The sequence below is a fragment of the Marmota monax genome, unplaced genomic scaffold (assembly GCF_021218885.2).
Source record: "Marmota monax isolate L192 unplaced genomic scaffold, Marmota_monax_Labrador192_F-V1.1 WCK01_AAM20220418_F8-fsc00692, whole genome shotgun sequence".
NCBI lineage: Eukaryota > Metazoa > Chordata > Mammalia > Rodentia > Sciuridae > Marmota > Marmota monax.
The window spans coordinates 72,261-84,663 of NW_026692348.1; the positions used below are offsets into that span (position 1 = coordinate 72,261).

At 31.3% G+C, this 12,403-nt stretch overlaps 1 pseudogene; it reads right to left on the bottom strand.

Moving 5' to 3' along the window:
• Positions 1–8,218: 8,218 nt before the first annotated feature.
• On the bottom strand, positions 8,219–11,221 carry LOC124090936 (olfactory receptor 5D13-like; annotated as a pseudogene).
• Between the last annotated feature and the right edge of the window lie 1,182 nt (positions 11,222–12,403).

Sequence of the window (12,403 nt, forward strand, 5' to 3'; positions counted from 1 at the left end):
CAGGAGAGCCAGGGACCTTTGTGAACAGCATTCAGCTTGTCACACATGTTGATGAAAATGTGTTGTTTTGATATTCAGGAATTTAGCTTACTTTATTAAGCTAAAACTGCACTGGTCAAAATTTTTGCAGTGCCATCTCCTGCTCATAAAACGAAGCTTGATGAAACCATCATCTCAGTGAAGGTTCTACAAGTTGGCTTAAATGATGAATTTCTTGGTGGTTAGTATGGATTCTGCTGAATGGTTAATGCATACTAAGTGCCCTTCCTGAGAGTCTCTAAACCAAGATCTGAACACCTTTTAGACCAAGCACCGTTTAGAAGTTGAGAATTCTCTTTTCACAAGCTCTGTTCAATGTCCATTAACAATTGTTTTAATGATCATTTTAATAATAAAATTCGAGTTCATATTTAAGACTTCTCTTCAAACCTTGTCATGAAAAGAAACTAAGACACTAGTCACCATAGTCAATTCTATATTTAATTATGTACCTTATCATATTCTTTATTAGTATTGACTTATATTTTTTTTGGTTACCATTACATAAGCCTCTCATTCTGGGGATCAAAGAAAATAAGGCTGATTCTCACAATATAGACTTTCAAATATTTTAAGACACTTTATGCAGTCTTCTTCCTTTGTCTGCATAAACAACTTTATTTAGCATTTATTTACTTTCTTATACAGAGAATATATTTGAGAGTGTCAGATCAATATTCTTATCATAACATTAACCTTCTTTATCCAACACTAAAGTACTAACACAATTTCACTATCCCAAGAAAATCTATCAAGGCCAAGAAGGAAGAAACTCAGGAAACTTATTATTTCCATACCTCTAAAAAGGCACACTTTGTAGTTAGCTATTTGAAATGAGCCTGGTTAATTCACTACCTTGTCAAATTTTGTCCATGGGTTACTGGTGAACAACAAACCTGACACTTATACTTTAGGATCTTGAAAAACTAGTCCTAGACATTCATATTCTGACTCATTTGGTTTTCAAAATTCACATTCCCTTTTGAATTCCAGTGCCCGTGGACTCCTCCCACAGTGCTTAGATCATCCTCATTTCACATTGTTTTCCCAAGACTGCTTGGTGCCTTTGGCTTTTGCTTATCCTTTCAGAAGCTCAGGTTGGGGCTGTTGTAAAATCAGGCAGAGTTAATGAAAACTAAGGAAATGTCAAGCTGTCCTTCATTCTTTACTCCTACTGTTGCCCCAGGCATTTCAACAGCACATACTTTGCTGTCTAAAAAACAACAAAAAAGAAAACTGTCATCCAACTAACCCTTGAATACGTTCATTAAAGTTTTGACTCCACTCTTTTAAAGTGAACAAACAAACAATTCTGTCAATTCACACGGGTATCTTAAAATTTTATTATGAAAATATTTATTTCTTCTAACCTACCGAATTGACTCTATTTCTCCAGTTTTGTTTTAATCTATCTTATTTAGTCACAATCTCCCTACATAGATTTTAAAAGAAAACTTTTATAGTTATCTAAATATTATTATTTTTCTCATGCTATAGTTTCCTTGCACTTATAATTCACATTTATTAAAAATACAACTTTTTAAAAAATTCTATTTATAAAAATACGCATATTTTTATATGCATGCCTGTGCTTTACATTATTTTCCTGAATTCACAAAATTTCATGAGGAAAAAAACATACTTTTAACCCCTTGCATATGCTACATAAGGGCAAACTTTCAATCTCAGCAAAATGATCCCAGGAACAATGAAAATAGAGTTTAGCACTTTGAATATGTACCACTAGCTGAACTAAATAAACATTACTCTCCTTCAACCCCACTGGGTGTTTTCCTCCCCAAACAATTTCTGGACATCACATATCACAACACCAATCTCACATATGAATGAAAAAATGCCTAACATTAAAGCCACTCACCAAAAGACAGATTCTCTTCATATACATTTTAAATTGTGGCCTGTCTTGCCATTAGTAACCACTACATGCACATTCTCTCTTACAATTAAAATGTTTTATATGTTTTCACATTCCTTTAAAGGTAGTGACTCTTCCAGAATATAATTCAATAAAGAATGGAACTAATAGCACTTTTCCAATTGTCAAATATTTTGGTGAGAGTATAGCGATGCCCTGAGGAAGAGACAGATCTTTAACTTATAATCCATGACCATGCTTTTTGTTTATGTCTCTCTGCTTAACTCTAGGGACACCAACCCTGGAGAATCCTGACTATTGTGAAGAACTAAAACTAAAAACAGAATAATTAGAGAAAATTCCTCTTCTGTTACTTGGAGTACAATTTCCACCAAATAAGTAATATGTTGATTGATATGTCTTAAAAATACCTGACTGTTGTATGGAGATGAAACTCTGAAAATTCACAAAAACACCAATGTAAAAACAAGAACATATTTATTGCACTAATCCCAATACCATTATATACTATAAGCACTTTTAGGCTTATTGTATTTGTTTGCATGTGTGTACAAGTATTTAGACAGAATTCGACTCTACATTGTATTATACATCTTTTCATATGCAACCAAAGTGTGGATTTAATATTGTTTTCTGAATATGCCTTCAGTAAGGGGGTTTACAAAATTGCCATATGTTAAATATCAGGTCTTTTACTATAGACCTAGCTATATTCTTCAGAACAACCCTATAAATCATACCACTGGATATTTTAATCCATCTATTGTAACTGCTCAATTTACTCTTGTAAGGTGCATGTCAGGGTAAAAAAAAAAAGATAATTATATCCAAGAATTACCCATAAAAATACCACCCACACTGCTGACTATGAATTCTTAGAAATGCACATCTGCATTGGCATTTGAAAACAAAATCTACCAAGATTTTCTCAAGATATTGAAAAGTCTCATACAGTTATAATTGGAAGAGTTGGAGAAGTTGGTAGGAAAAAAAAAGGAGCAGCATTTTATGTTCATCTTTACAAGTGTCAGCTGTTTTGAATTGGGAATAGCTTGCAAAATAAATATGTTTCCTTGGAAGCACTGTGGCAGGTTGACCCACATCAACACATTAAGTCTAGTATATCAGTTGAAGTTGCAGCAGAGATTAATCACTAAAAATACATCTAAATCAAAACAAATGATCACTTTAAAATAGAATGCTGAGAACCATAAAGCCTTTTGTTTTTCTTCTCTTTTTTACTTATATCTCAGTCCGACATATAAAGCAAAACTAAAAGAATAAAGACACCCAAAGCCATGTATGCATGGGAGCAATTGTGCAATTAGTTTACCTTTTAAAAACTATTAATTCTCGATATTATTAAGTTGACAAGTGTACATATACTTTCCAAAACAGCCTGTAGGTTTTGGTTAAGGGTCTGTGTATCAGATACTTTTTTTATCATCTTATATGTAGTCTCATTAGACTTTTAAAGCATTATTTTCCTGAGCTCTGGACATGTTATGGCTATATTAACAAAGAAGTGATATTTGAAATATATAAACAGATAAGAAGTACACATTTTCATTGTGGTAACGTGTATCCTTGAGTTAAAATACAGAAGTATCTCAATAAGATTCTTAATAATCAAAGATAAAGTTTGTCAAAAGAAAGGTGTCAAATACTCTCAGTTGTGCTGGGATTGTGGCTTAGTGGTAGAGCATGTGGCTAGCACGTGTGAGGCACTGGATTCAATCCTCAGCACCACATAAATAAATAAATAAATAAATAAATAAATAAAGTTTAAGAAAAATATTCTCAGTTGTGTAAAAATGAAAAGATGGATATAGCTTTATATATATATATATATATTTCAATTTTACTACCACAGCAAATATAGTGAGATACAATGAGAAATTAAAAACAAACAAACAAACCCTGAGTTGACTAGTTAAGGTATTGGAACATATTTTTAAAGATAATATGCTGTGATCCAAATTGGGAAAGTTTCAATTTTGTTTGGGATATGAGACTTGACTGTATTTGAAGGGAGTTGATAGGATGTAAAAAGGAATCATCAAGACAGACTGGAATGGAAGAGCCAAGGGACATAGACTTAAGAAAGGTCAAAGCACTGTGAACTTTTAGATAACTGTTCCATGAGAGCAATAAATAGTAATTAACTAGTGGTAGTTCTAACACTTCCAAACACTAGTTGATTTTAAGAGAGAACTAATGTAATAAGGTAAACATTTTTTAAAGAACTATTTATTTTAAAATTTATTATCAATGCATGTACGTATTCTTTACTCAAGAAAATCAAACGTGATTAACTTTATTGACTGGGGTTCACATAACAACTACAGAAGGAAGATACATAATGTGAAAAAAAAATTTTTTAACTATAACAATATAGTATTCTCAGATTTTATTAGGAAGTCATTGAACTAGTACCAGTATAGTTCTAAATACTTGCATATATACAAGTATAAATGTTAAGATGAGGGCAACAAACAAAGTGATACCTGTTATTTTTTGTCAAAATATGATATTTGACAGATAAAAATACACAACAATGTTGAAATGAAATATATGGGAGCAAAATAGTTAGTTTTTGCCATACTCTTAAATTCAAAATGAATAAACAAGAATCGATTGCATGTTTCTATAATAATAGCATGTTAAATGATGTATTTAGAAATTATTACTTGTAATAGTATCAAATATACCAAATATCTAAAAGGAGGCAGGTTACTCTAAACACAATTTTTAAAAATGTATTAAAAGAATTTAGTGTAGTCCATGCAAACCTGTAGTATATACACAGATTGGAAACAAATAAATATTATAATCATGTCAATTTTGATCAATTCCAATGAAATGTTATGACTATTATTGTTATTTCTCTTGAACTGTGGGATAATAGTTCAAATTATTTTTATATTCTTTGTTTTCTTAAAAAATTTGTTTTTGTTATTGCTTTATCATTGGTAGGTGAACTTTAATTTTGCATATAAATTGACTGTGTCATGGGTTGTACACATATTTGGGCAAACATTATTCGATTGATTTCTGTGAGTATGTTTTTCCTGCTGCTCACTGTCCTGCAGATCTTGGGACTTGTCAAATTTCATGATGACATGAATCTATTCTTTAAATTTAATTCCTCTTATAGACAGATTCTGATAGATACAGTGATATAAGTATGCACTACCAGTTCTGTTTATCAGTACAAATTGATCAAAATATTTACTATTTATATTGAAATAAATCTGTGATTTTTCCTTATTTTCAAAATGCAATAGATTTATTAGTGAATTTTAAATGGCATGACAATTTCTAATTCCTAAAATAAATATATATCATATTTTATATATATTGTTAAAATTTATTTTAGAACTTTATTATTTGTATCAGTGTAAATATACTTATGAGTTTGGGGATATAAAACTCAGTTACAAAATCAATCTTTAATTTTGCTTCTCTCAAATCCACAAATAAAGCCTTGTTTATTCATCACAGTTACAAGTTTTCTGTGTTCTGAGTGCATGAGTTCAAGTTTCATGGAAACTACAAGATATACTTAATATTACTTTTTCTATAAACTTGGTGTGCAGAGACCAGGAAATATTGAATCTTGAGTATAATGTTCCTCAATATATTTCCTAACCAACTGTGCATTTTCCATTTTCTTTCTTAGTGATTTTCATCCTATAATATTTGGTAGGAGGAAAAGACATCTAATGAGATTTTTGTCCAAAAGAAATACAATTATTAAACCCTCATTTATTTTATCAACATAATACCAAAATTGACATATACAAATTTTATAATTACTGCTATAATAAAAAACAAACATTAAGCAGTTTAAACATATTTATCACTGGATGTATCCTCAACAAATATTCTGCACATCTCTTCAGGTTAAAAATCATCTTCATATCTAGTAGATCCCATAGTTTAAAAGTTGTGTGTGTGTGTGTGTGTGTGTGTACTATCCATAATAACCACTTAAAACAAGAATTAGCAAAATAACATATAGAATGTAAAATACATGTATTTTCACAGTTAAAAATGTCTTCTCCCAGACTGAAAACACAATTTACTATTTTTTTTAAAAGGCACATTACATTTCTGTCAATACATATCCCATCAGGAGTATTTGAAAAATGTTTATAGCAACTCAATTCACAATAGGTAAGTTGTGGATCCAACCTATGTGCCCTTCAACAGATGACTGGGTAGAGAAAAAATGTGGTATATATAAATAACCAAATATTCCTTAGCCATAAAGAAGAATGAAATCATAGTATTTGCCTCTAAATGGATGGAACAGAAGACTTTCATGTTAAGTGAAATAAGCCATTCCCCAAAAACCAAAAGTCAAATGTTCTGATATGCAGATGCTAACACATAATATGGGGGTGGGAGAGGAAGAATAGAAGGGCTTTGGATCAGACAAATGGGAATGGAGAGAAGGGAGAGGAATGGGAACAGGAAAGACAGTAGAATGCATTGAACATAACTTTCCTATGTCCATATACATACAACCAGTGTAACTCCACATCATGTACAATAAAAAGAATGGAAAGTTATACTCCATATATGTATAATATGTCAAAATACATTCTACTGTCATATTTAACTAAATAACAAAAATTAAAAATATATACTATTTTGATTGAATTTACAACTATTTTTGTATTTGCTTAATTTCCCACTATTAAAAAACTCATTAGATTTCCATGTTTAAACGTAAAAACATCAAAACAAATATGTAAATATAACATTCCAACTTATAACCTAGTAACTTTATTTATTATACAAGTGTTCCATGGTGCATACTCAAACTTCTTAAATTTTTTTTTATAAGAAGCATCATTATTGAACTGCAAACATGCTTCTGCACCCACATTCCTACATATAGAGAAACTGGAATGGAACATTTAATGATTCCCCCTCCTTTATTAATCAACAACTAGAATTAAAGTAGCATATTAAAATGACTATTTTACATGCTTGAGTTTGATCTAACCCAGGAATGCAAGAATAGCAAGAAGAGTATTAGCGTGACATACAACATCAACAGAATGTAGGATGAAAACCATATGGCCATCTCAATAAATGCAGAAAGAACACTTTAAGATTCAACAACCATTTATGTTAAGTAGTATGGATCAAATTAGGTGAAGAAGGAATACACAATTACATAATAAAAGTCTTGTTTAACAGCTGACATTGTTCAGAATGGGAAAAGCTGAAATCCTTCTGTCTCTCTGATTTGGAAAAAGCAGGTAATATTTTCACCATTGAATTTGTGGATTAGCTATGTAATTTACTCTGAGTCAAAACATATTAACATATGATAACCAGGAAAGCTCCAAGTATCTTTAATGTATAGTAAATTCAGTTGTGACTCAAGAAGTCCAAGAAAATAACAGACATGTAGGCTGAAGGGCTGAAGGTTCATTAGACAAGTTAATTCATTCTTGCAGCCAAAGAATTCAACCTATATCAGCAGAAATATTTTAGTCAAGTCATTGATACAACTGTTTAGTGAATATGACTGCAGGGTATGCTTGCTTTTATATTATCAGCAAGTAACTGATGCCTGAATAGTATCTGTTTGTTACATCAATATCAGTGTCATATATTGTACTTTAATGGAGGAAATTGGAGAAAAACAAAATGAATTTAAAATCACCTCTGAAATATTTAACAACAAATAATTAATGAAAAAAACACATCAACATAAAGTACCAGTCTAGAATGATGGCTCTATATTTGAAAATTATATCACTTCCTTTTGCAAATGCCAAATAAAATTTTTATACACTATATTCTAGCCTTTGTAAGAATTTGTGTAATTTATTTTGTTTTTATTTTGGTTGCTTACAAATTATCCAATGTCAAAATGACTCATTTTTATATTATTTTATTTTGAATAGCTATTTAGGTATAAATTTTGAATGATGAGATTAGCTCCCTCATTGTAAAGTAAAATTCTTCAAATCATCTTAAAATATCACACTTTATAAGACAAAAATTGAACTGAAAGATTTCCTGAACAATCACATGGAAAAATAGGTTAAAACAAATATTTTTTATTTAAGTATGATAATATTGTAATGATATAAATTTTCACTTCTAATAATATTCAAATTTTAAAATTCACTTTATTAGAATAAACAGATGTTGAAATATTAGGTGAAGAAAGATACATTTAAACATATTTAATTTGTTAATATTTGATTTGTTAGTAAAATAGAACAGCAGTGCTCAAAAAAAAAGCTTCTGAAATCACATTTTATGACAAAATAATTGGGTATTGATTAGTTTTATAACTGTCTCCTTCACATCTTTGTTCCTGAGGCTGTAGATCAAGGGGTTAAGCATAGGGATGACCACTGTATAGAAGACAGAAGCAACCTTGACCATGATCCATGAACTTTTGTTGTTGGGAACACAGTAGAGAAAAAGGATGGTACCATGGAATATAGTAATGGTGGTAAGATGGGACACACATGTGGAGAAGGCTTTGTAGCGCCCCCAGTTGAAGGCATTTTCATGACAGTGACAAAAATGAAAACATAGGAGGTAAGAACAATCACCAGGCTGCTTATTTCATTAAATGTGGCAAAAGCAAAAAGGATTTTCTGGCTAATAGAGGGGTCAGAGCAGGACACAGCAACAATTGCAGCATGTTCACAGACAAAATTATTTATAAACTTAGTCCCACAAAAAGATAAGGTCAACAAAAAGTATGTGAATGTTAAAGAGCAGACTATACTCCAAGAGTATGATGCAGCCACCAACAAAGAACACAGTTTCTGGGACATTGTAACCATGTAGAGAAGAGGGTTACAGACTGCCACAAATCGGTCATAGGCCATCACTGCCAACATGAATGTCTCTGTCACCACAAATATGCAGGCAAAGAAAAACTGCATGATGCAGCCTGTAAAGGAGATGGTTCTGTCTTCCACCACCAAATTTTCTAATAGTTTTGGAGTAACCACAGTCGAGTAGCAGAAATCGATGAAGGACAAGTGACTAAGGAAAAAGTACATGGGGGTGTGGAGTTTGGGGTTGACCCTGATGACCAGGATCATGCCTGTGTTCCCCAGCACAGTGACTGTGTAGATGGTCAGGAACACCAGGAATAGGGGCACCTGGAGCTCTGGGAATTCTGAGAAGCCCAGGAGGATGAATGTCACTCCAGCAGTCTTGTTTCCTTGGATCCTATGGATAAAATAGAAAAGAAGTGAGAATCAATAATTACAATAGTAAAGGTTAGGAAGAAATGTGAAGAGGTATAGTTAGTCTCAATTAAAAAGTTTTGCTGAAAATATTGGGTTAATGCTGCTGCATTATTTTAAAAATTATTGTTTATTTACATCATATCTGCATAGCAAATAATTTTGAAATCCAAATAATTGAAAACAAAGACAAGAAGAACAAAAATAGAATATATTCTGCTATGTTCAAAAAATAAGTTTCACTATTTAAACAGAAGTTTCCTGAGAAGAGCTTCTATATTTTTGCCTGAATCTGTTAGTAAATACAATTCTGTAGGAAGAACACATACAGCAGATTTCTGTAGCTTCTTCACTGCCTTTCCTCTCGAGTTCTGATGGAATTAGCTCAGAACCATTCAAAAACTTGTAAAGTGTTAACCTACCTGTAAAATAATGAATTTAGAATTTTATTAGTTCTTTTGTTTTCCTTTTCACTGTCTTTTATCACTCCATATTTCAACACATTTTGGAGTTGTGCTATGGCAATACTAAACATTTCCCTTTATATTGAACTAGTCTTGAAAATTTTAACAATATCTCCTTCCCAGAATTTTATATTACTCAGTAAAATGTGATCACACCAAAATGTAAAATGTGCTGGGATAAAATAGTGAAAGCTATAATTAATCAAATCTATTCATTTTCTAATATGGCAAATTTCAGAAGATGAGAAACAATAGAAACTGTGAAAATACTAGAAATTCTTATGTTTTTTTTTAAGTCATGAAAAAATACATTCTTTTTTGACTCAAGTTTAAAGCCTTGTCAAAAACAAGTATCAGAATACAGACCCATTACCAACAGGACATCATGATATTCCTCAATGCCAAAGTCATTTCAATGACAGTCAAATGAGGATCTTAAAAATATAAAATTTAAACCACTAGTTAGAAACCTCTGTAATAAATTTAAAGCATAAGCAACATGGTGTGATTCAGAGTAGATGTGCAGCACTATATTCGTTACAACATGAGAAGGTAGCATAGTTTAAAAACTGTATATACTTGGGAAAGTCAGTCCCAAGCAGCAGCAACTATCCACAGGTAGGCACTTGGGAATACAGTGTAGAATTATATTTTTGTCCCTGAACCCGCACAACAGAAGCACTGCAGGATTTCAGTTGGGCAGTTAATCTAAGACCACGTCACTCTTCCTAGAGCCCTATGTAATATCTATCACACACTCTTCACTTGCACAGGCTTTGTTCTGTAGGAAAGATGTATCACACAAAGACTGGTTGCTCATCAAATAATCTTTCTCTCTCTTTGCAACACAATGCTAGTCTAATGGCTGTACTTCCCTGACACCTTTCTACCAATCTAATTATTCTATGGAGCACTATGAGAATAACTTTCCATAATCATTTTAAACTGACATTAGTGGCTTAAAGGATTCAAATATATTTATCAATGAAAGCATGAAATTTCCAGTGTTCTGTCTTCTTTATCTAAAGTGGTCCATATCTAGATATCCAATCTCATAACTACTAGCCTAACACAATCTTTTCTAGATGATATATTTATCAACCAGCTACATAGCACATGTTCATTTGCACAAAGTATATTTTCCTGTTCTATTCTCACTTGTATAATGCATTATTTTTCCACTTTCAATGTAAACTATATTCACTTTTCTTTCTCTCCTGTGTACAGGTAACGAGTAAAGTTTACAATTGACAGTTATCAATGGCTGCAGCCTATCATTTATATAGTTGTTACTCTTACCTCCTCAGAGATTGTGGGTATTGTAAAGGTGATTTTTTTTATTACTCTCTACTTACCAAAATGTTGATTTTATTCATGTACAAATTGTGGATATTCAGTGAGAAAACCAGAAGAACTCAAAAGTCTCCCTTAGTGAAATGAATTGGATCTGGGTGTATTGGGACTGATACATCAATTTGTCTCCTGTGAATACTATTATAACTTGAAGTTTTCCCACTAAAGGGAAATAACAGAAGAACTGAATGAACTCACCTAAATCCAGAAGCTCTCGAGTGCTGCATTTACTGAAGAACTTTTTCCTGAGATCAATGCAATCCCCCAATCCTCTGTATTTAATAGAACAGACCCCAAATAGTAGAGTCCAGAGTGTATTTCATTGAATGTTTCAAATGTTGCTTTATGTCCCCACCTTTGAAGGAAACTGAGAGATATTACACCAAATACTTTGTCCTAGTACCCAAAGTGTCACAAATATTTATCATCAAACCTTGGGGACATGGAATTAGAGAATATCACTGAAGTGTTGCCAAAGAGGCTCCAATTTGAGCAATTAGATGTAACATTCACGGTCCCCTGTGGTATCTTGATTATATATTACTTTTTTAAACCTCTGTGGTGTTTTTGCTATAAACTTTACTCATTAAACAACATAATGAATACCTTTGACTTTATTTGGATATAAAATAAAGACATGTGCAATGGAAATATCTATAAAATTAGTCAGTTGTAACTATTAGTAATTCATATTGAATTTCTTCTTCTCTCTCTTTTTTTAATATTCTCTCTTTTATCACAAAGGTCTACTTATATAAACTCTGTGTCTGAATGTAGCTTTCCCAACATAATGACTTTTTTGTTAAGGCTTCATTAGTTAGTTAACAGTTATTATATATCTATATCTATCTATCTATCTATCTATCTATCTATCTATCTATATATAGATAGATAGATAGATAGATATAGATATATAATAACTGTTATAACTGTTAACTAACAGTTATTATATATATAATAACTATATGTATATAACATATATATATATATATATATATATATATATATATATATATATATACACATCATTCATTTTCTTAATAGAAAATAATTTGTTACCAAAGATGTTTAGGTATATTATTGTATCTGAAAATATTGATTTCTGTATTTCAAAAAATACAGGGAAATTTTTATATAAAGGATAATGCACTCATTAGTAGACTTTAAATATACTGAATTTTATTGCCAGCTCTGAGTTATTGATGGAGTCTTCACCTTTAGTATATGTAAGATCATGTTATTTCTACACAGGAATATTTCACTTCCTCAACATTTTGAATGCATGTTAATTCTTTCTGTAATTTCTCTGGATAGGAGATATTTTGAACAAGAGTATTACAAGTAGACATCCTTCTCTTTTTTTATCTTGGGAAAAATGTTTTCAACTTTTTCCTGTTCAGTAATATGTG